The sequence below is a fragment of the Rutidosis leptorrhynchoides genome, chromosome 2 (genome assembly GCF_046630445.1).
Source record: "Rutidosis leptorrhynchoides isolate AG116_Rl617_1_P2 chromosome 2, CSIRO_AGI_Rlap_v1, whole genome shotgun sequence".
NCBI classification, from domain to species: Eukaryota; Viridiplantae; Streptophyta; class Magnoliopsida; order Asterales; family Asteraceae; genus Rutidosis; species Rutidosis leptorrhynchoides.
The window spans coordinates 524,346,365-524,374,201 of record NC_092334.1 but is presented as its reverse complement, the minus strand read 5'-3'; positions in this window follow the sequence as shown (position 1 = coordinate 524,374,201).

Here is a 27,837-nt window from a genome sequence, read left to right as displayed (position 1 = left end):
CATTCGAGGTCGTCAGGATGCCGAAAAATGACATTTTACTCATTTTTAATCTTCTCTTTCAACGTTTTCAGTTTATATCGTATTATTAGTTTTGTGTATGCATGACTTAGCATGGTATATACTGTTTTAAGGCCTATTATTTCACTCGCAATGCAAATATGTATAACGGATATAAATTTGAATATAATGTCACTTCATTAAACACGTTTTTTAAATCATTAGTATGTGTCGCCAGATGGAATACCATTTTGCGGTGCATAACCTTCGGTTTCAGATTTTGCTGAAATTCTCAAGATCACCGTAAAACGGCCGAACGAGAAAGACTCTCTGAACGTGCTTTCCATTCGAGATGGTCTAGATTCCGAAAAATACATCTTTCCTCGCAAAATCGCACCACGCACCAAACACCATCGACGGTTCGTGGTGCTTGGTGTTTTGTGTCTTAGTCCAAAATGTTCGATCTATTGTATCTTTTGACTCGTAGCTCTGATTTAGTCACCGTTTTTTTTAAATCGTGTATTTTTTCAAGATCTATCCATTGGAAAACTGCCGTAGGCGGTTTGTCCCAAATATTTTTTGAAACGAGGACTCGAAAACCCTTAATTTTGCCTTTTTGACCGTTTTGAATTTCATTCATATTATTTCTTTTGTGTATGCATGACTTAGCATGGTACATATTGTTTTAAGGCCTATTATTTCACTTGCAATGTAATAATGTATAACATATATAAATTTGAATCTAATGTCACTTCATTAAACACGCTTTTTTAAATCATTAACATGCGCCGCCAGATTGAGTACTATTTGGCAGAGCATAACCTTCGGATTCAGATTATGCTGAAATTCTCAAGTTCACCCTAAAATGACCCTAACATCAAGCCTCTTGGATAGTGTCTTGACATTTGAGGTCGTCAAGATGCCGAAAAAAGACATTTTACTCATTTTTAATCTTCTCTTTGAACGTTTTAAGCTTATATCGCATTATTAGTTTTGTGTATACATGACTTAGTATGGTATATATCGTTTTAAGGCTTATTATTTCACTCGCAATGCAAATATGTATAACGGGTATAAATTTGAATCTAATGCCACTTCATTAAACACGTTTTTTTAAATCATTAGTATGCGCCGTCAGATGAAATACCATTTGACGGCGCATAACCTTCGGTTTCAGATTGTGCTGAAATTCTCAAGATCACCGTAAAACGGCCAAACGAGAAAGACTCTTTGAATGTGCTTTCCATTCGAGATCGTCTAGATTGCTAAAAAGACATCTTTCTTCACAAAATCGCACCACGTCCCAAACACCACCGACGGTTCGTGGTGCTTGGTGTTTTTTGTCTTTGTTCAAAATGTTCAATCTATCGTATCTTTTGACTCGTAGCTCCGATTTAGTCACCGTTTTTTTTCAAATCGTGTATTTTTTTCAAGATCTATCTAATGGCAAACTGCAGAATATTTTTCGAAATGAGGCCTCGAAAGCCCTTAATTTTGCCTTTTTTTACTGTTTTGAATTTCATTCCTATTATTTATTTTGTGTATGCATGACTTAGCATGGTACATATTGTTTTAAGGCCAATTATTTCACTCGGAATGTAATTATGTATAACCCATATAAATTTGAATTTAATGTCACTTCATTAAACACGCTTTTTTAAATCATTAACATGCGCCGCCAGATGGAGTACTATTTGGCGGCGCATAACCTTCGGTTTCAGATTATGCTGAAATTCTCGAGATCACCCTAAAATGACCCTAACATCAAGCCTCCTGGATAGTGTCTTGACATTCGAGGTCGTCAGGATGCCGAAAAAAGACATCTTACTCATTTTTAATCTTCTCTTTGAACGTTTTTAGTTTATATCGTATTATTAGTTTTGTGTATTCATGACTTAGCATGGTATATATCGTTTTAAGGCTTATTATTTCGCTCGCAATGCAAATATATATTACGGGTATAAATTTGAATCTTATGTCACTTCATTAAACACGTTTTTTTAATCATTAGTATGCACCGCCAGATGGAATACCATTTGACGGCGCATAACCTTCGGTTTCAGATTGTGCTGAAATTCTCAAGATCACCGAAAAACGGCCGAACGAGCAAGAGTTTCTGAACGTGCTTTCCATTCGAGGTCGTCTAGATTCCGAAAAATACATCTTTCCTAGCAAAATCGCACCACGCACCAAACACCATCGACGGTTTGTGGTGCTTGGTGTTTTGTGTCTTTGTCCAAAATATTCGATCTATCGTTTCTTTTGACTCGTAGCTCCGATTTAGTCACCGTTTTTTTAATATTGTATTTTTTCAAGATCTATCCGTTGGCAAACTACCGTAGGCGGTTTTTCCCAAATATTTTTCGAAACGAGGTCTCGAAAACCCTTAATTTTGCCTTTTTTGACCGTTTTGAATTTCATTCATATTATTTATTTTGTGTATGCATGACTTAGCATGGTACATATTGTTTTAAGGCCTATTATTTCACTCGAAATATAAATATGTATAACGCATATAAATTTGAATATAATGTCACTTCATTAAACACGCTTTTTTAAATCATTAACATGCGCCGCCAGATGGAGTACTATTTGGCGGCGCATAACCTTCGGCTTCAGATTATGCTGAAATTCTCAAGATTACCCTAAAATGACCCTAATATCATGAAATGTCCCGTTCTTATTGATTAAAAACGTTCCATATTAATTGATTTCGTTGCGAGGTTTTGACCTCTATATGAGACGTTTTTCAAAGACTGCATTCATTTTTAAACAAACCATAACCTTTATTTCATCAATAAAGGTTTAAAAAGCTTTACGTAGATTATCAAATAATGATAATCTAAAATATCCTGTTTACACACGACCATTACATAATGGTTTACAATACAAATATGTTACAACAAAATAAGTTTTTTGAATGCAGTTTTTACACAATATCATACAAGCATGGACTCCAAATCTTGTCCTTATTTAAGTATGCGACAGCGGAAGCTCTTAATAATCACCTGAGAATAAACATGCTTAAAACGTCAACAAAAATGTTGGTGAGTTATAGGTTTAACCTATATATATCAAATCGTAACAATAGACCACAAGATTTCATATTTCAATACATATCCCATACATAGAGATAAAAATCATTCATATGGTGAACACCTGGTAACCGACAATAACAAGATGCATATATAAGAATATCCCCATCATTCCGGGACACCCTTCGGATATGATATAAATTTCGAAGTACTAAAGCATCCGGTACTTTGGATGGGGTTTGTTAGGCCCAATAGATCTATCTTTAGGATTCGCGTCAATTAGGGTGTCTGTTCCCTAATTCTTAGATTACCAGACTTAATAAAAAGGGGCATATTCGATTTCGATAATTCAACCATAGAATGTAGTTTCACGTACTTGTGTCTATTTTGTAAATCATTTATAAAACCTGCATGTATTCTCATCCCAAAAATATTAGATTTTAAAAGTGGGACTATAACTCACTTTCACAGATTTTTACTTCGTCGGGAAGTAAGACTTGGCCACTGGTTGATTCACGAACCTATAACAATATATACATATATATCAAAGTATGTTCAAAATATATTTACAACACTTTTAATATATTTTGATGTTTTAAGTTTATTAAGTCAGCTGTCCTCGTTAGTAACCTACAACTAGTTGTCCACAGTTAGATGTACAGAAATAAATCAATAAATATTATCTTGAATCAATCCACGACCCAGTGTATACGTATCTCAGTATTGATCACAACTCAAACTATATATATTTTGGAATCAACCTCAACCCTGTATAGCTAACTCCAACATTCACATATAGAGTGTCTATGGTTGTTCCGAAATATATATAGATGTGTCGACATGATAGGTCGAAACATTGTATACGTGTCTATGGTATCTCAAGATTACATAATATATAATACAAGTTGATTAAGTTATGGTTGGAATAGATTTGTTACTAATTTTCACGTAGCTAAAATGAGAAAAATTATCCAATCTTGTTTTACCCATAACTTCTTCATTTTAAATCCGTTTTGAGTGAATCAAATTGCTATGGTTTCATATTGAACTCTATTTTATGAATCTAAACAAAAAAAGTATAGGTTTCTAGTCGGAAAAATAAGTTACAAGTCGTTTTTGTAAAGGTAGTCATTTCAGTCGAAAGAACGACGTCTAGATGACCATTTTAGAAAACATACTTCCACTTTGAGTTTAACCATAATTTTTGGATATAGTTTCATGTTCATAATAAAAATCATTTTCTCAAAATAAAAACTTTTAAATCAAAGTTTATCATAGTTTTTAATTAACTAACCCAAAACAGCCCGCGGTGTTACTACGACGGCGTAAATCCGGTTTTACGGTGTTTTTCGTGTTTCCAGGTTTTAAATCATTAAGTTAGCATATCATATATATATAGAACATGTGTTTAGTTGATTTTAAAAGTCAAGTTAGAAGGATTAACTTTTGTTTGCGAACAAGTTTAGAATTAACTAAACTATGTTCTAGTGATTACAAGTTTAAACCTTCGAATAAGATAGCTTTATATGTATGAATCGAATGATGTTATGAACATCATTACTACCTTAAGTTCCTTGGATGAACCTACTGGAAAAGAGAAAAATGGATCTAGCTTCAATGGATCCTTGGATGGCTCAAAGTTCTTGAAGCAAAATCATGACACGAAAACAAGTTCAAGTAAGATCATCACTTGAAATAAGATTGTTATAGTTATAGAAATTGAACCAAAGTTTGAATATGATTATTACCTTGTATTAGAATGATAACCTACTGTAAGAAACAAAGATTTCTTGAGGTTGGATGATCACCTTACAAGATTGGAAGTGAGCTAGCAAACTTGAAAGTATTCTTGATTTTATGAAACTAGAACTTTTGGAATTTATGAAGAACACTTAGAACTTGAAGATAGAACTTGAGAGAGTTCAATTAGATGAAGAAAATTGAAGAATGAAAGTGTTTGTAGGTGTTTTTGGTCGTTGGTGTATGGATTAGATATAAAGGATATGTAATTTTGTTTTCATGTAAATAAGTCATGAATGATTACTCATATTTTTGTAATCTTATGAGATATTTCATGCTAGTTGCCAAATGATGGTTCCCACATGTGTTAGGTGACTCACATGGGCTGCTAAGAGCTGATCATTGGAGTGTATATACCAATAGTACATACATCTAAAAGCTGTGTATTGTACGAGTACGAATACGGGTGCATACGAGTAGAATTGTTGATGAAACTGAACGAGAATGTAATTGTAAGCATTTTTGTTAAGTAGAAGTATTTTGATAAGTGTATTGAAGTCTTTCAAAAGTGTATAAATACATATTAAAACACTACATGTATATACATTTTAACTGAGTCGTTAAGTCATCGTTAGTCGTTACATGTAAGTGTTGTTTTGAAACCTTTAGGTTAACGATCTTGTTAAATGTTGTTAACCCAATGTTTATAATAACAAAAGAGATTTTAAATTATTATATTATCATGATATTATGATGTACGAATATCTCTTAATATGATATATATACATTAAATGTCGTTACAACGATAAACGTTACATATATGTCTCGTTTCAAAATCATTAAGTTAGTAGTCTTGTTTTTACATATGTAGTTCATTGTTAATATAATTAATGATATGTTTACTTATCATAATATCATGTTAACTATATATATAACCATATATATGTCATCATATAGTTTTTTACAAGTTTTAACGTTCGTGAATCACCGGTCAACTTGGGTGGTCAATTGTCTATATGAAACCTATTTCAATTAATCAAGTCTTAACAAGTTTGATTGCTTAACATGTTGGAAACATTTAATCATGTAAACATCAATCTCAATTAATATATATAAACATGGAAAAGTTTAGGTCACTACAGTACCTGCCCGTTAAATAAATTTCGTCCCGAAATTTTAAGCTGTTGAAGGTGTTGACGAATCTTCTGGAAATAGATGCGGGTATTTCTTCTTCATCTGATCTTCACGCTCCCAGGTGAACTCGGGTCCTCTACGAGCATTCCATCGAACCTTAACAATTGGTATCTTGTTTTGCTTAAGTCTTTTAACCTCACGATCCATTATTTCGACGGGTTCTTCGATGAATTGGAGTTTTTCGTTGATTTGGATTTCATCTAACGGAATAGTGAGATCTTCTTTAGCAAAACATTTCTTCAAATTCGAGACGTGGAAAGTGTTATGTACAGCCGCGAGTTGTTGAGGTAACTCAAGTCGGTAAGCTACTGGTCCGACACGATCAATAATCTTGAATGGTCCAATATACCTTGGATTTAATTTTCCTCGTTTACCAAATCGAACAACGCCTTTCCAAGGTGAAACTTTAAGCATGACCATCTCTCCAATTTCAAATTCTATATCTTTTCTTTTAATGTCAGCGTAGCTCTTTTGTCGACTTTGGGCGGTTTTCAACCGTTGTTGAATTTGGATGATCTTCTCGGTAGTTTCTTGTATAATCTCCGGACCCGTAATCTGTCTATCCCCCACCTCGCTCCAACAAATCGGAGACCTGCACTTTCTACCATAAAGTGCTTCAAACGGCGCCATCTCAATGCTTGAATGGTAGCTGTTGTTGTAGGAAAATTCTGCTAACGGTAGATGTCGATCCCAACTGTTTCCGAAATCAATAACACATGCTCGTAGCATGTCTTCAAGCGTTTGTATCGTCCTTTCGCTCTGCCCATCAGTTTGTGGATGATAGGCAGTACTCATGTCTAGACGAGTTCCTAATGCTTGCTGTAATGTCTGCCAGAATCTTGAAATAAATCTGCCATCCCTATCAGAGATAATAGAGATTGGTATTCCATGTCTGGAGACGACTTCCTTCAAATACAGTCGTGCTAACTTCTCCATCTTGTCATCTTCTCTTATTGGTAGGAAGTGTGCTGATTTGGTGAGACGATCAACTATTACCCAAATAGTATCAAAACCACTTGCAGTCCTTGGCAATTTAGTGATGAAATCCATGGTAATGTTTTCCCATTTCCATTCCGGGATTTCGGGTTGTTGAAGTAGACCTGATGGTTTCTGATGCTCAGCTTTGACCTTAGAACACGTCAAACATTCTCCTACGTATTTAGCAACATCGGCTTTCATACCCGGCCACCAAAAATGTTTCTTGAGATCCTTGTACATCTTCCCCGTTCCAGGATGTATTGAGTATCTGGTTTTATGAGCTTCTCTAAGTACCATTTCTCTCATATCTCCAAATTTTGGTACCCAAATCCTTTCAGCCCTATACCGGGTTCCGTCTTCCCGAATATTAAGATGCTTCTCCGATCCTTTGGGTATTTCATCCTTTAAATTTCCCTCTTTTAAAACTCCTTGTTGCGCCTCCTTTATTTGAGTAGTAATGTTATTATGAATCATTATATTCATAGATTTTACTCGAATGGGTTCTCTATCCTTCCTGCTCAAGGCATCGGCTACCACATTTGCCTTCCCCGGGTGGTAACGAATCTCAAAATCGTAATCATTCAATAATTCAATCCACCTACGCTGCCTCATATTCAGTTGTTTCTGATTAAATATGTGTTGAAGACTTTTGTGGTCGGTATATATAATACTTTTGACCCCATATAAGTAGTGCCTCCAAGTCTTTAATGCAAAAACAACCGCGCCTAATTCCAAATCATGCGTCGTATAATTTTGTTCGTGAATCTTCAATTGTCTAGACGCATAAGCAATCACCTTCATTCGTTGTATTAATACACAACCGAGACCTTGCTTTGATGCGTCACAATAAATCACAAAATCATCATTCCCTTCAGGCAATGACAATATAGGTGCCGTAGTTAGCTTTTTCTTCAATAACTGAAACGCTTTCTCTTGTTCATCATTCCATTCAAATTTCTTCCCTTTATGCGTTAATGCAGTCAAGGGTTTTGCTATTCTGGAAAAGTCTTGGATGAACCTTCTGTAGTAACCAGCTAGTCCTAAAAACTGGCGTATGTGTTTCGGAGTTTTCGGGGTTTCCCACTTTTCAACAGTTTCTATCTTTGCCGGATCCACCTTAATACCTTCTTTGTTCACTATGTGACCGAGGAATTGAACTTCTTCCAACCAAAATGCACACTTTGAAAACTTAGCGTACAATTCTTCCTTCCTCAATACTTCTAACACCTTTCTCAAATGTTCACCGTGTTCTTGGTCATTCTTTGAGTAAATAAGTATGTCATTAATGAAAACAATGACAAACTTGTCAAGGTATGGTCCACACACTCGGTTCATAAGGTCCATGAACACAGCTGGTGCATTAGTTAAACCAAACGGCATGACCATAAACTCGTAATGACCGTAACGTGTTCTGAAAGCAGTCTTTGGAATATCATCTTCTTTCACCCGCATTTGATGATACCCGGAACGTAAGTCAATCTTTGAATAAACAGACGAGCCTTGTAGTTGATCAAATAAGTCGTCGATTCTCGGTAGTGGGTAGCGGTTCTTGATGGTAAGTTTGTTCAACTCTCGGTAGTCGATACACAACCTGAATGTACCATCTTTCTTCTTGACAAACAAAACAGGAGCTCCCCACGGTGATGTGCTTGGTCGAATGAAACCACGCTCTAAAAGTTCTTGTAATTGGCTTTGCAGTTCTTTCATCTCGCTGGGTGCGAGTCTGTAAGGAGCACGAGCTATTGGTGCAGCTCCTGGTACAAGATCTATTTGAAATTCAACGGATCGATGTGGGGGTAATCCCGGTAATTCTTTCGGAAATACATCGGGAAATTCTTTTGCAATGGGAACATCATTGATGCTCTTTTCTTCAGTTTGTACTTTCTCGACATGTGCTAGAACAGCATAGCAACCTTTTCTTATTAGTTTTTGTGCCTTCAAATTACTAATAAGATGTAGCTTCGTGTTGCCCTTTTCTCCGTACACCATTAAGGGTTTTCCTTTTTCTCGTATAATGCGAATTGCATTTTTGTAACAAACGATCTCCGCTTTCACTTCTTTCAACCAGTCCATACCGATTATCACATCAAAACTCCCTAACTCTACTGGTATCAAATCAATCTTAAATGTTTCGCTAACCAGTTTAATTTCTCGATTCCGACATATATTATCTGCTGAAATTAATTTACCATTTGCTAATTCGAGTAAAAATTTACTATCCAAAGGCGTCAATGGACAACTTAATTTAGCACAAAAATCTCTACTCATATAGCTTCTATCCGCACCCGAATCAAATAAAACGTAAGCAGATTTATTGTCAATAAGAAACGTACCCGTAACAAGCTCCGGGTCTTCCTGTGCCTCTACCGCATTAATATTGAAAACTCTTCCACGGCCTTGTCCATTCGTGTTCTCCTGGTTCGGGCAATTTCTAATAATGTGGCCTGGTTTTCCACATTTATAACAAACTACATTGGCATAACTTGCTCCGACACTACTTGCTCCGCCATTACTCGTTCCGACACCATTTGTTCCTTTCGTTCTATTAACCCCTGGTCCGTAGACCTCACACTTCGCCGCGCTATGACCATTTCTTTTACACTTGTTGCAAAATTTGGTGCAGAACCCCGAGTGATTCTTTTCACACCTTTGGCATAGTTGCTTCTGATTGTTGTTGTTGTTGCGGTTATTATTGTTGTTGGGATGATTGTTGTAGTTGCTGTTGTTGTTGTTGTTGTTGTTGTTGTTGGGCCGTTTGTTGTAGTTGCGATTGATGTTGCGATTGTTGGGATAATTGTTGCCATTATTGTTGTAATTGCTGTTGTTGTTGTATTGGTGATTCTTATCACCGTTTTCCTCCCACTTTCTTTTGACTTGCTTCACATTGGCCTCTTCAGCAGTCTGTTCTTTAATTCTTTCTTCAATCTGGTTCACTAGTTTGTGAGCCATTCTACATGCCTGTTGTATGGAGGCGGGCTCGTGTGAACTTATATCTTCTTGGATTCTTTCCGGTAATCCTTTCACAAACGCGTCGATCTTCTCTTCCTCATCTTCGAATGCTCCCGGACACAATAGGCACAATTCTGTGAATCGTCTTTCGTACGTGGTAATATCAAATCCTTAGGTTCGTAACCCTCTAAGTTCTGTCTTGAGCTTATTGACCTCGGTTCTGGGAAGGTACTTCTCGTTCATCAAGTGCTTGAATGCTGACCACGGTAGTGCGTACGCATCATCTTGTCCCACTTGCTCTAGATAGGTATTCCACCATGTTAACGCAGAACCTGTGAAGGTATGCGTAGCGTACTTCACTTTGTCCTCTTCAGTACACTTACTTATGGCAAACACCGATTCAACCTTCTCGGTCCACCGTTTCAATCCGATCGGTCCTTCGGTTCCATCAAATTCCAAAGGTTTGCAGGCAGTGAATTCTTTGTAGGTGCATCCTACACGATTTCCTGTACTGCTAGATCCAAGGTTATTGTTGGTATGTAGCGCAGCCTGTACTGCGGCTATGTTTGAAGCTAGAAAAGTACGGAATTCCTCTTCATTCATATTCACGGTGTGTCGAGTAGTTGGTGCCATTTCCTTCAAAATAGTTAAATGGAACAAGTTAATCATACAGAATATTAAGAGTAGTTAATAGTATTTTGTAGCATAATATGAACTCATTTATAAAAGCTTTTTCTTCATATTAGCGTTTTATAAGTTTAAATTCGGGTAGTACCTACCCGTTAAGTTCATACTTAGTAGCTAATATACAATTCAACTACTACAATTCTATATGAAAAACTGATTATAATAATATTTCGCATTCAAACTTTTATACAATATTTTACAAACTTACAATACCGCTTATTTTACATAAAGCATGAAATATAGCACACAATAACTTTGATACAAGATAGTTGTGAAGACAATTCTAGCTAGTACACAAGTCGTTCAGCAAAGGCAATAAAGACACGTAATTCATACGTCCAGAAACAAGTCATGCATTCTGGTTTTACTAGGACTACTTCCCATCCTTGGTCTTGTGCAACATAACCGTTATGGCCGTTGATAAGACAGCGTGTTGTAACGTCATCAAAGGGACGAGGGTTACGTAATGTCCAACAGTCCCGTAATAATCTAAAAACCTCATTTCTTACCCCAATTACCGACTCCGTCACTTGTGGAAACGTTTTGTTTAATAGTTGTAGCCCGATGTTCTTGTTCTCACTTTGGTGAGAAGCGAACATTACTAATCCGTAAGCATAACATGCTTCTTTATGTTGCATGTTAGCCGCTTTTTCTAAATCACGAAGTCCAATATTCGGATATATTGAGTCAAAATAATTTCTTAACCCGTTGCGTAAAATAGCATTTGGGTTCCCCGCAATATATGCGTCAAAGTAAACACATCGTAACTTATGGGTTTCCCAATGTGATATCCCCCATCTTTCAAACGAAAGTCTCTTATAAACCAAGACATTCTTGGAACGTTCTTCGAATGTCTTACAAACTGATCTCGCCTTAAATAGTTGTGCCGAAGAATTCTGGCCGACTCTAGACAAGATTTCATCAATCATGTCTCCGGGTAGGTCTCTTAAAATATTGGGTTGTCTATCCATTTTGTGTTTTTAAACTGTAAAATAGACAAGAGTTAGATTCATAAAAAAAATACTTATTAATACAAGCAATTTTTACATATATCATAAAGCATAAGAACACTAAATTCCATATATTACACCACACGAATACAACTATCTTATTCCGACTCGCTCGTTTCTTCTTCTTCGGTTTTGGTTCGTTTTGCCAAGTTTCTAGGGATATATGATGTTCCCCTAATACGAGCCGTCGTTGTCCACATTGGTTTAGAAAAACCTGGTGGTTTAGAGGTTCCCGGGTCATTGTTACAACTTAAGGACTTCGGGGGTTGACGATACATATAAAGTTCATCGGGGTTGGAATTAGATTTCTCTATTTTTATGCCCTTTCCCTTATTATTTTCTTTTGCCTTTTTAAATTCAGTTGGGGTAATTTCTATAACATCATCGGAATTCTCGTCGGAATCCGATTCATCGGAGAATTGGTAATCCTCCCAATATTTTGCTTCCTTGGCGGAAACACCATTGACCATAATTAACTTTGGTCGGTTGGTTGAGGATTTTCTTTTACTTAACCGTTTTATTATTTCCCCCACTGGTTCTATTTCTTCATCCGGTTCCGATTCTTCTTCCGGTTCCGATTCTTCTTCCGGTTCCGACTCTTCTTCCGGTTCCTCTTCGGGAACTTGTGAATCAGTCCACAAATCATTCCAATTTACATTTGACTCTTCATTATTATTAGGTGAGTCAATGGGACTTGTTCTAGAGGTAGACATCTATCACATAATATCAAACACGTTAAGAGATTAATATATCACATAATATTCATATGTTAAAAATATATAGTTTCCAACAAAAATGTTAAGCAATCATTTTTAAAGAAAACACGGTCGAAGTCCAGACTCACTAATGCATCCTAACAAACTCGATAAGACACACTAATACAAATTTTCTGGTTCTCTAAGACCAACGCTCTGATACCAACTGAAATGTCCCGTTCTTATTGATTAAAAACGTTCCATATTAATTGATTTCGTTGCGAGGTTTTGACCTCTATATGAGACGTTTTTCAAAGACTGCATTCATTTTTAAACAAACCATAACCTTTATTTCATCAATAAAGGTTTAAAAAGCTTTACGTAGATTATCAAATAATGATAATCTAAAATATCCTGTTTACACACGACCATTACATAATGGTTTACAATACAAATATGTTACAACAAAATAAGTTTTTTGAATGCAGTTTTTACACAATATCATACAAGCATGGACTCCAAATCTTGTCCTTATTTAAGTATGCGACAGCGGAAGCTCTTAATAATCACCTGAGAATAAACATGCTTAAAACGTCAACAAAAATGTTGGTGAGTTATAGGTTTAACCTATATATATCAAATCGTAACAATAGACCACAAGATTTCATATTTCAATACATATCCCATACATAGAGATAAAAATCATTCATATGGTGAACACCTGGTAACCGACAATAACAAGATGCATATATAAGAATATCCCCATCATTCCGGGACACCCTTCGGATATGATATAAATTTCGAAGTACTAAAGCATCCGGTACTTTGGATGGGGTTTGTTAGGCCCAATAGATCTATCTTTAGGATTCGCGTCAATTAGGGTGTCTGTTCCCTAATTCTTAGATTACCAGACTTAATAAAAAGGGGCATATTCGATTTCGATAATTCAACCATAGAATGTAGTTTCACGTACTTGTGTCTATTTTGTAAATCATTTATAAAACCTGCATGTATTCTCATCCCAAAAATATTAGATTTTAAAAGTGGGACTATAACTCACTTTCACAGATTTTTACTTCGTCGGGAAGTAAGACTTGGCCACTGGTTGATTCACGAACCTATAACAATATATACATATATATCAAAGTATGTTCAAAATATATTTACAACACTTTTAATATATTTTGATGTTTTAAGTTTATTAAGTCAGCTGTCCTCGTTAGTAACCTACAACTAGTTGTCCACAGTTAGATGTACAGAAATAAATCAATAAATATTATCTTGAATCAATCCACGACCCAGTGTATACGTATCTCAGTATTGATCACAACTCAAACTATATATATTTTGGAATCAACCTCAACCCTGTATAGCTAACTCCAACATTCACATATAGAGTGTCTATGGTTGTTCCGAAATATATATAGATGTGTCGACATGATAGGTCGAAACATTGTATACGTGTCTATGGTATCTCAAGATTACATAATATATAATACAAGTTGATTAAGTTATGGTTGGAATAGATTTGTTACTAATTTTCACGTAGCTAAAATGAGAAAAATTATCCAATCTTGTTTTACCCATAACTTCTTCATTTTAAATCCGTTTTGAGTGAATCAAATTGCTATGGTTTCATATTGAACTCTATTTTATGAATCTAAACAAAAAAAGTATAGGTTTCTAGTCGGAAAAATAAGTTACAAGTCGTTTTTGTAAAGGTAGTCATTTCAGTCGAAAGAACGACGTCTAGATGACCATTTTAGAAAACATACTTCCACTTTGAGTTTAACCATAATTTTTGGATATAGTTTCATGTTCATAATAAAAATCATTTTCTCAAAATAAAAACTTTTAAATCAAAGTTTATCATAGTTTTTAATTAACTAACCCAAAACAGCCCGCGGTGTTACTACGACGGCGTAAATCCGGTTTTACGGTGTTTTTCGTGTTTCCAGGTTTTAAATCATTAAGTTAGCATATCATATATATATAGAACATGTGTTTAGTTGATTTTAAAAGTCAAGTTAGAAGGATTAACTTTTGTTTGCGAACAAGTTTAGAATTAACTAAACTATGTTCTAGTGATTACAAGTTTAAACCTTCGAATAAGATAGCTTTATATGTATGAATCGAATGATGTTATGAACATCATTACTACCTTAAGTTCCTTGGATGAACCTACTGGAAAAGAGAAAAATGGATCTAGCTTCAATGGATCCTTGGATGGCTCAAAGTTCTTGAAGCAAAATCATGACACGAAAACAAGTTCAAGTAAGATCATCACTTGAAATAAGATTGTTATAGTTATAGAAATTGAACCAAAGTTTGAATATGATTATTACCTTGTATTAGAATGATAACCTACTGTAAGAAACAAAGATTTCTTGAGGTTGGATGATCACCTTACAAGATTGGAAGTGAGCTAGCAAACTTGAAAGTATTCTTGATTTTATGAAACTAGAACTTTTGGAATTTATGAAGAACACTTAGAACTTGAAGATAGAACTTGAGAGAGTTCAATTAGATGAAGAAAATTGAAGAATGAAAGTGTTTGTAGGTGTTTTTGTTCGTTGGTGTATGGATTAGATATAAAGGATATGTAATTTTGTTTTCATGTAAATAAGTCATGAATGATTACTCATATTTTTGTAATCTTATGAGATATTTCATGCTAGTTGCCAAATGATGGTTCCCACATGTGTTAGGTGACTCACATGGGCTGCTAAGAGCTGATCATTGGAGTGTATATACCAATAGTACATACATCTAAAAGCTGTGTATTGTACGAGTACGAATACGGGTGCATACGAGTAGAATTGTTGATGAAACTGAACGAGAATGTAATTGTAAGCATTTTTGTTAAGTAGAAGTATTTTGATAAGTGTATTGAAGTCTTTCAAAAGTGTATAAATACATATTAAAACACTACATGTATATACATTTTAACTGAGTCGTTAAGTCATCGTTAGTCGTTACATGTAAGTGTTGTTTTGAAACCTTTAGGTTAACGATCTTGTTAAATGTTGTTAACCCAATGTTTATAATAACAAAAGAGATTTTAAATTATTATATTATCATGATATTATGATGTACGAATATCTCTTAATATGATATATATACATTAAATGTCGTTACAACGATAAACGTTACATATATGTCTCGTTTCAAAATCATTAAGTTAGTAGTCTTGTTTTTACATATGTAGTTCATTGTTAATATAATTAATGATATGTTTACTTATCATAATATCATGTTAACTATATATATAACCATATATATGTCATCATATAGTTTTTTACAAGTTTTAACGTTCGTGAATCACCGGTCAACTTGGGTGGTCAATTGTCTATATGAAACCTATTTCAATTAATCAAGTCTTAACAAGTTTGATTGCTTAACATGTTGGAAACATTTAATCATGTAAACATAAATCTCAATTAATATATATAAACATGGAAAAGTTCAGGTCACTACATATCAAGCCTCCTGGATAGTGTCTTGACATTCGAGGTCGTCAGGATGCCCAAAAAAGACATTTTACTCATTTTTAATCTTCTCTTTCAACGTTTTCAGTTTATATCGTATTATTAGTTTTGTGTATGCATGACTTAGCATGGTATATATTGTTTTAAGGCCAATTATTTCACTCGCAATGCAAATATGTATAATGGGTATAAATTTGAATCTAATGTCACTTCATTAAACACGTTTTTTAAATCATTAGTATGCGCCGCCAGATGGAATACCATTTGGCGGCGCATAACCTTCGGTTTCAGATTGTGCTGAAATTCTCAAGATCACCGTAAAACGGCCGAACGAGCAAGACTTTCTGAACTTGCTTTCCATTCAAGGTCGTCTAGATTCCGAAAAATACATCTTTCCTCACAAAATCACACCACGCACCAAACACCATCGACTGTTCGTGGTGCTTGATGTTTTGTGTCTTTGTCCAAAATGTTCGATCTATCGTATCTTTTGACTCGTAGCTCCGATTTAGTCACCGTTTTTTTTAAATCGTGTATTTTTTCAAGATCTATCCGTTGGCAAACTTCCGTAGGCAGTTTGTCCCAAATATTTTTCTAACGAGGCCTCGAAAACTCTTCATTTTGCCTTTTTGATCGTTTTGAATTTCATTCATATTATTTATTTTGTGTATGCATGACTTAGCATGGTACATATTGTTTTAAGGCCTATTATTTCACTCGGAATGTAATTATGTATAACGCATATAAATTTGAATATAATGTCACTTTATTAAACACGCTTTTTTAAATCATTAACATGCGCCGCCAGATGGAGTACTATTTGGCGGCGCATAACATTCGGCTTCAGATTATGCTAAAATTCTCTAGATCACCCTAAAATGACCCTAACATTAAGCCTCCTGGATAGTTTCTTGACATTCTAGGTCGTCAGGATGCCGAAAAAAGACATTTTACTCATTTTTAATCTTCTCTTTGAACGTTTTCAGTTTATATCGTATTATTAGTTTTGTGTATGCATGACTTAACATGGTATATATCGTTTTAAGGCCTATTATTTCACACGCATTGCAAATATGTATAATGGGTAAAAATTTGAATCTAATGTCACTTCATTAAACACGTTTTTTAAATCATTAGTATGCGCCGCCAGATGGAATACCATTTGGCGGCGCATAACCTTCGGTTTCAGATTGTGCTGAAATTCTCAAGATCACCGTAAAACGGTCGAACGATCAAGACTCTCTGAACTTGATTTCCATTCGAGATCGTCTAGATTCCAAAAAAGACATATTTCTTCGCAAAATCGCACCATGCCCCAAACACCACCGACGGTTCGTGGTGCTTGGTGTTTTGTGTCTTTGACCAAAATGTTCGATCTAACGTATCTTTTGACTCGTAGCTCCGATTTAGTCACCGTTTTTTTTTAAATCGTGTGTTTTTTTCAAAATCTATCTAATGGCAAACTGTCGTAGGTGGTTTGTCCCAAATATTTTTCGAAACGAGGCATCGAAAGCCCTTAGTTTTGCCTTTTTGACCGTTTTGAATTTCATTCATATTATTTATTTTGTGTATGCATGACTTAGCATGGTACATATTGTTTTAAGGCCAATTATTTCACTCGAAATGTAATTATGTATAACGCATATAAATTTGAATATAATGTCACTTCATTAAACAGCTTTTTTAAATCATTAACATGCGCCGCCAGATGGAGTACTATTTGGCGGCGCATAACCTTCGGCTTCAGATTATGCTAAAATTCTCGAGATCACCCTAAAATGACCCTAACATCAAGCCTTCTGGATAGTGTCTTGACATTCGAGGTCGTCAGGATGCCGAAAAATGACATTTTACTCATTTTTAATCTTCTCTTTCAACGTTTTCAGTTTATATCGTATTATTAGTTTTGTGTATGCATGACTTAGCATGGTATATATGTTTTAAGGCCTATTATTTCACTCGCAATGTAAATATGTATAACGGGTATAAATTTGAATCTAATGTCACTTCATTAAACACGTTTTTTAAATCATTAGTATGCGTCGCCAGATGGAATACCATTTGGCGGCGCATAACCTTCGGTTTCAGATTTTGCTGAAATTCTCAAGATTACCGTAAAACGGCCGAGCGAGAAAGACTCTCTGAACGTGCTTTCCATTTGAGATCGTCTTGATTCCGAAAAATACATCTTTCCTCGCAAAATCACACCACGCACCAAACACCATCGACGGTTCGTTGTGCTTGGTGTTTTGTGTCTTTGTCTAAAATGTTCGATCTATTGTATCTTTTGACTTGTAGCTCTGATTTAGTCACCACTTTTTTTAAATCGTGTATTTTTTTCAAGATCTATCCGTTGGGAAACTGCCGTAGGCGGTTTGTCCCAAATACTTTTTGAAACGAGGTCTCGAAAACCCTTAATTTTTCCTTTTTGGCCGTTTTGAATTTCATTCATATTATTTCTTTTGTGTATGCATGACTTAGCATGGTACATATTGTTTTAAGGTCTATTATTTCACTCGGAATGTAATTATGTATAACGACAATAAATTTGAATATAATTTCACTTCATTAAACACGCATTTTTAAATCATTAACATGCGCCGCCAGATGGAGTACTATTCGGCGGCGCATAACCTTAGTCTTCAGATTATGCTGAAATTCTCGAGATCACCCTAAAATGACCCTAACATCAAGCCTCCTGGATAGTGTCTTGACATTCGAGGTCGTCAGGATGCCTAAAAAAGACATTTTACTCATTTTTAATCTTCTCTTTCAACGTTTTCAGTTTATATCGTATTATTAGTTTTGTGTATGCATGACTTAGCATGGTATATATTATTTTAAGACCTATTATTGAAGGTATTTCGTATGCCCGAGAGACATATTAAATTAATGTGGCTAATATGTTTTGATCCAAGTCGGGTCATACCCAATAACAAGCTTGCCAACACCTTATACGTATTTAATCTTAACGATTGGATCATTGATTAAATACGCGACACTTGAACTTTAAGAAAAATGGTTTTCTGAAATATTACTTGATGTGTACATATATATATTATGGAATAATTTATATAATTAATACTTAATTATTTATAGGTTAAATAATTAATTATGTTATATTACATTTTATAAATAAAAACTTGTTTTTTTTTATAAAATGTATACATAACAAAATAAATGTGCATGTTTATAAAATATGTTTATAAATACTAGTTTTATAAAACTAGTTTTATAAAAACTATTTTATAATAAATATGAAAGTGGCATTGGGAGTTCCATTGAGCATGCCATTTGACTAGCAAAGTGTGTAGTTACTTCAAGTATCAAGATGCATAAGTACCAATACTTGTTGGGGACTACACACACATGCTAAACACATCAAAACACTTCAAAAAAAAAACTGCAAAAACCTCCCTAAAACTGCTGTTGCTGCCGTGAGTTTTTTAGGGAAAAGAAGGGTTCAAAGTTTATTTTACAAGTTCATTCAAGTGTTGCAATTAAATCCTAACTAAAAGCAAAGGTGTTGGTGGTTAGCTTAGGGTATAACTACTTGAGGTTTCATAGTTTTGGAGCTCCATTTATCATCATCTTCATCATCATCTATCAACAAGCTAGGAGAAGGTATAAACTCTTTTCTTGCTTGTAGTTTGTAAGTATGTTTCACAACTTGATCCAAATTGGGATTTAACTTTAATTGGTTAAAGATATACATGTTCTTAATTGGTAATTAACATGCTTCCGCTTTCTTATTTCTTAAAGTGGTTTAAGTATTATATGAACTTGTTAAATCCCAACAATGGTATCTAGAGCCGAGGTTGTTGAAATATGCTTCGAGATGATTATTAAACTCACTATATATTTTGCATTTTATGTACATGCATGATTGTAAAATGCAAAAATTATATGTTTTGGATGGGGGTATTATTTTGGCCGAATTAAAGGGCTTCCAAAATGGGTTTGGAGCTTCAAGTTTGGCCAAGATTTGTTGTTGTTTTGGTTCACAATCATGCCTTGACCTTGTGGTTGGAATTGTGTGTGATTTGGTTGATTATTCATTCTTATGGTTTGTAATAATTATTCATTCATTTTGGTTTGTAATAAGTTGTAATTAATTTTGTAATTTCTTGATGTAATTTATTCTATTTGGTTTGTAAAATAGAATAGGTTGTTATTTCCTTTTCTTAGAGAAAATGTATTAGGTTATATATTTTTTGTAAAAGAAAAGTGAAGATTCATGAAGAAGATTACAAGATGGAACTTTGAAGATTACAAGATTTAGTGGGAGATTTTGTTTAAAATCTCTTACTTGTTTAACCCTTTAGGTAACACTTGTTTTGGCTAAACAAGTGTTTACCACTTTGGCATGATTGTGGACTTTTATTTTGCATGCTTGTATGGTTTTGTGTATGTGTTTGATTGTTACAAGATCTCATGAAATAACTTGCAAAAATGACATTATAATTGGTTATAATTAAAACAACAAAAGACACTAATAAATGGTTATTAGGTACTAGATGCAAAATGTATATAAAATGGTTTATATTAAGTAAAATTTGGTTATTTTACTAATGACATGAAATGGGTTTTTCATTATATACCATACATCAAATGCATGTTGGTGTATGGCAAAATGTTTTCTCAAACTAGAATTAAAGAAAACTTAAAACCCTTTACACTAGGTCAACAAGTTTAAACGCCATCCTATTGTATGACACTTAAAAATATTAGGGAACTTATAATGGGATAAAGGTCACCTAACCGTTATGAGCAAACTAATATGATTAAGGTAAATTTCGCACACTTGTGGGATAAAGGTCACCTAACCACTTGTATGCTAAGTTTACATGTCTATACAAGTAGGATGACTTAATTTGGAAATCATGAACTTAGGGTCATCGAAGCATGATGAACAAATAGGCGTTGATGGGATAATATGTCATGCAAAAGGATTGCATGATCCCATAACTTAGAAGTTGCAAAAGGATTGCAATTGTCATATAATGACTACCTAGCTAAACCAAATGACGGGATAAAGGTCACCTAACCGAAATTTGGTTTACCGTTGGATTCTAAAATTTAATAAATATCAATTGGATTTAAAGGGTATTGATTATTAAATTAAAATTGATACTTAAACAACTTTGTTAAATTTTGTAGATGGCCGCCAATAACAACAACATACAAAACGCACCTATTAACTTGAACAACCTATCGTTAAGGTCTCTCCTCGAGAAAGACAAACTCAACCATACGAACTTTATGGATTGGTTCCGCAATCTTAGGATTGTCCTCAAACTTGAGGATAAAGCATATGTGTTGGAAGACCCCATTCCCGATCAACCCGACGAGGATGATACGGAAGGCATGGCTTATTGGGATAAGTATTGTGCCGATTCGGTGCAAGTCGCTTGCCTAATGCTTGGGACTATGATACCCGAACTCCAAAAGGATTTCGAGCATCATACTGCATACGACATGATCACGCAATTGAAGGAGATGTTCCTTCAACAAGCACGTGTCGAGCGCTTCGAGACCGTTCGAGCGCTTCATGCATGTCGTATGGACGACTCCCAATCCGTTTCATCTTATGTCCTCAAAATGAAAAGCCTCATTGATCGCGCAAACCGTCTTAACCTCAACATTTCCAATGAGCTAGCCACCGATCTTATCCTAAACTCCTTGTCAAAGAGGTTTGACCAATTTGTAATTAATTACAATATGAATGGGATGGATAAGAGCATAGGTGAGCTTCACGGTATGCTTAGAACGGCGGAAACTAGCATGGGTAAAAGGGCTTTACCCGTGTTAGCAATCGATCAAGGTGGGTCAAAAGGTAACACCTCTAAGCCAAAGGTGGCCAAGAGAAAAGGACCCGCCCATCAAGGCAAAGGGAAAGGGAAGATGGTTGCCCCAACCATCAACAAGGCTAAGAAGCAAAAGGTAGCCGAGAAGGCAAACCCCAAAGAAGACCCATGTTTCGGTTGCGGTGAGATGGGTCATTGGAAACGAAACTGTCCGGTCTATCTTAAGGATTTGAAGGACAAGAGGGATGCAGGGCAAACCTCAGGTAATATGTATATGGTAAATATAGAGCTTAGTATTACTTCTTCTAATACATGGGTATTAGACACGGGATGTGGAACTCATATTTGCAATTCTTTGCAGGGGTTCAAAAGAAGTGATCATAAGGCGGGAACATCAAGTCTCTATATGGGCAATGGTGCAAAGGTGCATGTTAAAGCTCAAGGAGATTTTATTTTGAAGCTTCCAAGCGGATTGGAACTTATTCTAGAAAATGTTTTGTATGCTCCGGATTTGTGTAGAAACATTATTTCTATTTCTCGCTTAAAACAATGTGGTTACGTTGTTAATTTTATTAATGATGATATTCATGTTTCTAAAGATAATGTATTCTATTTCAAGGCTTCGCCTTCAAATGGAATTTATGAATTGGTTCATGATGACACATCATCGAGCTCTATATACCATACTAGCACCAAGAAACTCAAAAGGGATTTGAGTGATTCCTACTTATGGCATTGTCGCCTTGGTCACATAAACAAGAACCGAATGCGTACACTTCAAAAGAATGGACTCTTGAAATCAAATGAGATGGACTCAGTTGATGTATGTGAATCTTGTTTACAAGGCAAAATGACTAAAGCACCTTTCAAAGGGACCTATGAAAGAGTTAAGGACTTATTGGGATTAATACATTCGGATGTATGTGGACCCTTTAAGCCCATAGCTAGGAATGGTGAAAGATACTTCGTTACTTTCATTGATGACTTCAGTCGTTTTGGATATGTCTACTTGTTAAGACATAAGGACGAAACTTTTGAAGCATTCAAAGAATATCAAAGCGAAGTACAAAATCAACTCAATAAGACAATCAAGGTACTTCGTACCGATAGAGGAGGTGAATACCTAAGCGATGCTTTCCAAGATCATCTTAGAAGTTGTGGGATTATCTCGTAACTTACTCCACCCGGGACACCACAACTTAATGGTGTGTCCGAAAGGAGGAACTGAACCCTAATGGATATGGTTCGATCTATGATGGCTAGAAGCTCGTTACCTCTATCATTTTGGGGTTATTGTCTATGCTCCACGGCTCGTATTTTAAATATGGCCCCAACCAAGAAAGTGGAACGAACACCTCATGAGATGTGGTTTGGAAAACCTCCATCTCTATCATACTTAAAGGTTTGGGGATGTGAAGCTTATCCTAAGCGTTACGTCCCTAATAAGTTGAATGCTCGATCCACGAAGTGTATCTTCATAGGATATCCCAAGGATGATATGGGATATTATTTCTATGATCCATCCGAGCAAAATGTATTTGTTGCTCGAAAGGCTGAATTCCTTGAAACTAAGTTCCTAATGGAAGGAAATAGTGAAAGGAAGATAGATCTTGAAGAGGTTCAAGATCAAGTAGATGATACACAATTGGTTGACACTAGCACTCAACATGAAAATGTTGAGAGTGATCAAATGGATGATCAAAATACACAAGACGTTCGCAGATCTGGTAGGATTAGTAATCCTCCTGAGAGATATGGGTTTCTCATGGATGGTTGCTATGTGGTTGATTTGGATGAACCAATAAACTACCAAGATGCTTTATCAAGGAGTGATAAGGATAAATGGCAGGAAGCCATGAACGCTGAGATGCAATCCATGTATGACAACCAAGTTTGGGAACTTGTTGAACAACCTACTGGCTCAAGGCTAGTTGATTGTAAATGGCTTTTCAAGATGAAAACCGACATACATGGAAACTTGGATACATATAAAGCTAGACTTGTAGCAAAAGGTTTCACTCAAACTCAAGGGGTTGACTATGATGAAACTTTTTCGCCTGTGGCAATGCTAAAGTCTATTAGGATATTACTTGCCATTGCTGCTCATTATGATTATGAAATATGGCAAATGGATGTCAAGACCGCTTTCCTAAACGGACATCTTGAGGAAGATGTCTACATGGTTCAGCCTGAAGGTTTTGTTGATCCGAAATATCCTAAGAAGGTATGCAAGTTAAAGAAGTCAATCTACGGATTGAAACAAGCATCTAGAATGTGGAATCATCGTTTTAATGAGGAGGCCAAGAAATTTGGCTTCATTAAAAATGGTGATGAAGCTTGTGTATACAAGAAAGCTAGTGGGAGCACTATCATGTTCCTTGTATTATATGTGGATGATATATTACTATTTGGAAATGATGTTCCGGCAATGCAAGGAGTTAAAACTTGGTTAAGTAAATGCTTCTCCATTAAGGATCTTGGAGAAGCACAATACGTTTTGGGGATTGGGATCTACAGGGATAGATCCAAGAAGCTGATAGGTTTGAATCAAAGTGCATACATTGAAAAGATCTTGAAAAGGTTCAAGATGGAGAACTCTAAGAAAGGTTTGGTACCTATTCAAAAGGGAACACTTCTCAGTTCATCTCAGTGCCCCACCACGAAAGATGAACAGGAGAGAATGAAGAAAGTCCCATATGCGTCTGCTATTGGGTCAATCATGTATGCAATGATATGCACTAGACCGGATGTGTCATGCGCTCTTAGCCTGACAAGTAGATACCAGAATAACCCAGGAAACAGTCATTGGATTGCTGTCAAAAGTATATTAAAATACCTTAGGAGGACTAAGGATATGTTTCTTATATACGGGTCTGGTGAGGAGGAACTCGCTGTAAAAGGTTACGTAGATGCAAGTTTCCAAACTGATCGAGATGATTCTCGATCACAATCCGGTTATGTCTTCACGTTAAATGGAGGTGCGGTCTCTTGGAAGAGTTCAAAACAGGATGTTGTTGCTTTATCCACTACAGAGTCGGAGTACATCGCCGCATCATTGGCAGCTCAGGAAGCTGCATGGATGAAGAAATTCATCGATGACTTAGGAGTAGTCCCTTCCATTCAGGACCCTCTTGAGATCTTTTGTGATAACGAGGGTGCGATTGCTCAAATCAAAGAACCTCGTGCTCACCAAAAGACCCGTCACATTGAGCGGAGATTCAACTACATAAGGGATGAAGTTGAAAAGGGAAAGATATGTATTCGCAAAGTTCACACAGATCTTAACATAGCGGATCCACTCACGAAGCTCTTACATGGATCAAAACATGCAGGACATGTTTGTGCTTTAGGGCTTCGATATTCTAGTGATTGGTCATGATCTGTTTTAAGTATTGTAACGGAACGAAATTGTTCAAACTCATCAATATAATTATGGTATTAATTTATTTTGAGTTATGTTCCTATTTTGCATATTTTATCCATGAATAAGTAATTATTCTAAATTCCGTAGTCGATCACATTTGTGGGAGCAAATGTGAGGTTTAGACTATTATGAACTTGGATTGGTATACATTCACGGGATGAATGTGGGGCAAGGTTGCAACCAAGGTTCATAGATATTTGTTGGATACAAATATTGGAAGACCCGCTCTCAAGATTTACTAAATGGAGCCTTTGTGGTTGATCACATGTAATCTTGAGTAAAGGCAAATATCATTGTATCCTCTGACCTGAGATACATATTGAGTTCGGATATTTACCAAATATTGTACCTTGATTCTTTCCTTCGCTATTCTGAAATATGGTAGTTCATAAGGAAGAGCTCAGGTATAATACAAAGTACATATTTAGGACGTATGTAGTCAAGATAGAATTTGTCCCTCTTATTCGTTGAGAGTCAGATGTCTAAGGCCTGATAAAGTTAAATCTAAAAGAGAGTGATCACTCTGTATCTCTTGGAATTAACATGACATCTAGGATGAAAGGATAAATGAAAGATTCACCTATTCATATTCGAGATGGGAACTCGAAAGGGATGATGTTATTGAATGGCACAAAGTCATAACATATTGGGGGTGATGGACGGTCGTTAGGTGGTATACGTCACTTGCATTAATTTTTTTATGTTTCTCGTGCAAGTGGGAGATTGAAGGTATTTCGTATGCCCGAGAGACATATTAAATTAATGTGGCTAATATGTTTTGATCCAAGTCGGGTCATACCCAATAACAAGCTTGCCAACACCTTATACGTATTTAATCTTAACGATTGGATCATTGATTAAATACGCGACACTTGAACTTTAAGAAAAATGGTTTTCTGAAATATTACTTGATGTGTACATATATATATTATGGAATAATTTATATAATTAATACTTAATTATTTATAGGTTAAATAATTAATTATGTTATATTACATTTTATAAATAAAAACTTGTTTTTTTTTATAAAATGTATACATAACAAAATAAATGTGCATGTTTATAAAATATGTTTATAAATACTAGTTTTATAAAACTAGTTTTATAAAAACTATTTTATAATAAATATGAAAGTGGCATTGGGAGTTCCATTGAGCATGCCATTTGACTAGAAAAGTGTGTAGTTACTTCAAGTATCAAGATGCATAAGTACCAATACTTGTTGGGGACTACACACACATGCTAAACACATCAAAACACTTCAAAAAAAATTGCAAAAACCTCCCTAAAACTGCTGTTGCTGCCGTGAGTTTTTTAGGGAAAAGAAGGGTTCAAAGTTTATTTTACAAGTTCATTCAAGTGTTGCAATTAAATTCTAACTAAAAGCAAAGGTGTTGGTGGTTAGCTTGGGGTATAACTACTTGAGGTTTCATAGTTTTGGAGCTCCATTTATCATCATCTTCATCATCATCTATCAACAAGCTAGGAGAAGGTATAAACTCTTTTCTTGCTTGTAGTTTGTAAGTATGTTTCACAACTTGATCCAAATTGGGATTTAACTTTAATTGGTTAAAGATATACATGTTCTTAATTGGTAATTAACATGCTTCCGCTTTCTTATTTCTTAAAGTGGTTTAAGTATTATATGAACTTGTTAAATCCCAACAATTATTTCACTCGCAATGCAAATATGTATAACGGGTATAAATTTGAATCTAATGTCACTTCATTAAACACGTTTTTTAAATCATTAGTATGCGCCGCCAGATGGAATACCATTTGGCGGCGCATAACCTTCGGTTTCAGATTGTGCTGAAATTCTCAAGATCAACGTAAAATGGCCGAACGAGCAAGACTTTCTGAACGTGCTTTCCATTCGAGGTTGTCTAGATTTCGAAAAATACATCTTTCCTCGCAAAATCGCACCACGCACCAAACACCATCGACGGTTCGTGGTGCTTGGTGTTTTGTGTCTTTGTCCAAAATGTTCGATCTATCGTTTCTTTTAACTCGTACCTCCGATTTAGTCACCGTTTTTTTAAATCGTGTATTTTTTCAAGATCTATCCGATGGCAAACTGCCGTAGGCGGTGTCCCAAATATTTTTCGAAATGAGGCCTCGAAAACCCTTAATTTTGCCTTTTTTGGCCGTTTTGAATTTCATTCATATTATTTCTTTTGTGTATGCATGACTTAGCATGGTACATATTGTTTTAAGGCCTATTATTTCACTTGCAATGTAATTATGTATAACGTATATAAATTTGAATCTAATGTCACTTCATTAAACACGTTTTTTTAAATCATTAACATGCGCCGCCGGATGGAGTACTATTTGGCGGCGCATAACCTTCGGTTTCAGATTATGCTGAAATTCTCGATTTCACCCTAAAATGACCCTAAAATCAAGCCTCCTGGATAGTGTCTTGACATTTGAAGTCGTCAGGATGCCGAAAAAAGACATTTTACTCATTTTTAATCTTCTCTTTGAACGATTTAGTCACCGTTTTTTTTCAAATCGTGTGTTTTTTTCAAAATCTATCTAATGGCAAACTGCCGTAGGCGGTTTGTCCCAAATATTTTTCGAAACGAGGCATCGAAAGCCCTTAGTTTTGCCTTTTTGACCGTTTTGAATTTCATTCATATTATTTATTTTGTGTATGCATGACTTTGCATGGTACATATTGTTTTAAGGCCAATTATTTCACTCGAAATGTAATTATGTATAACGCATATAAATTTGAATATAATGTCACTTCATTAAACAGCTTTTTTAAATCATTAACATGCGCCGCCAGATGGAGTAGTATTTGGCGGCGCATAACCTTCGGCTT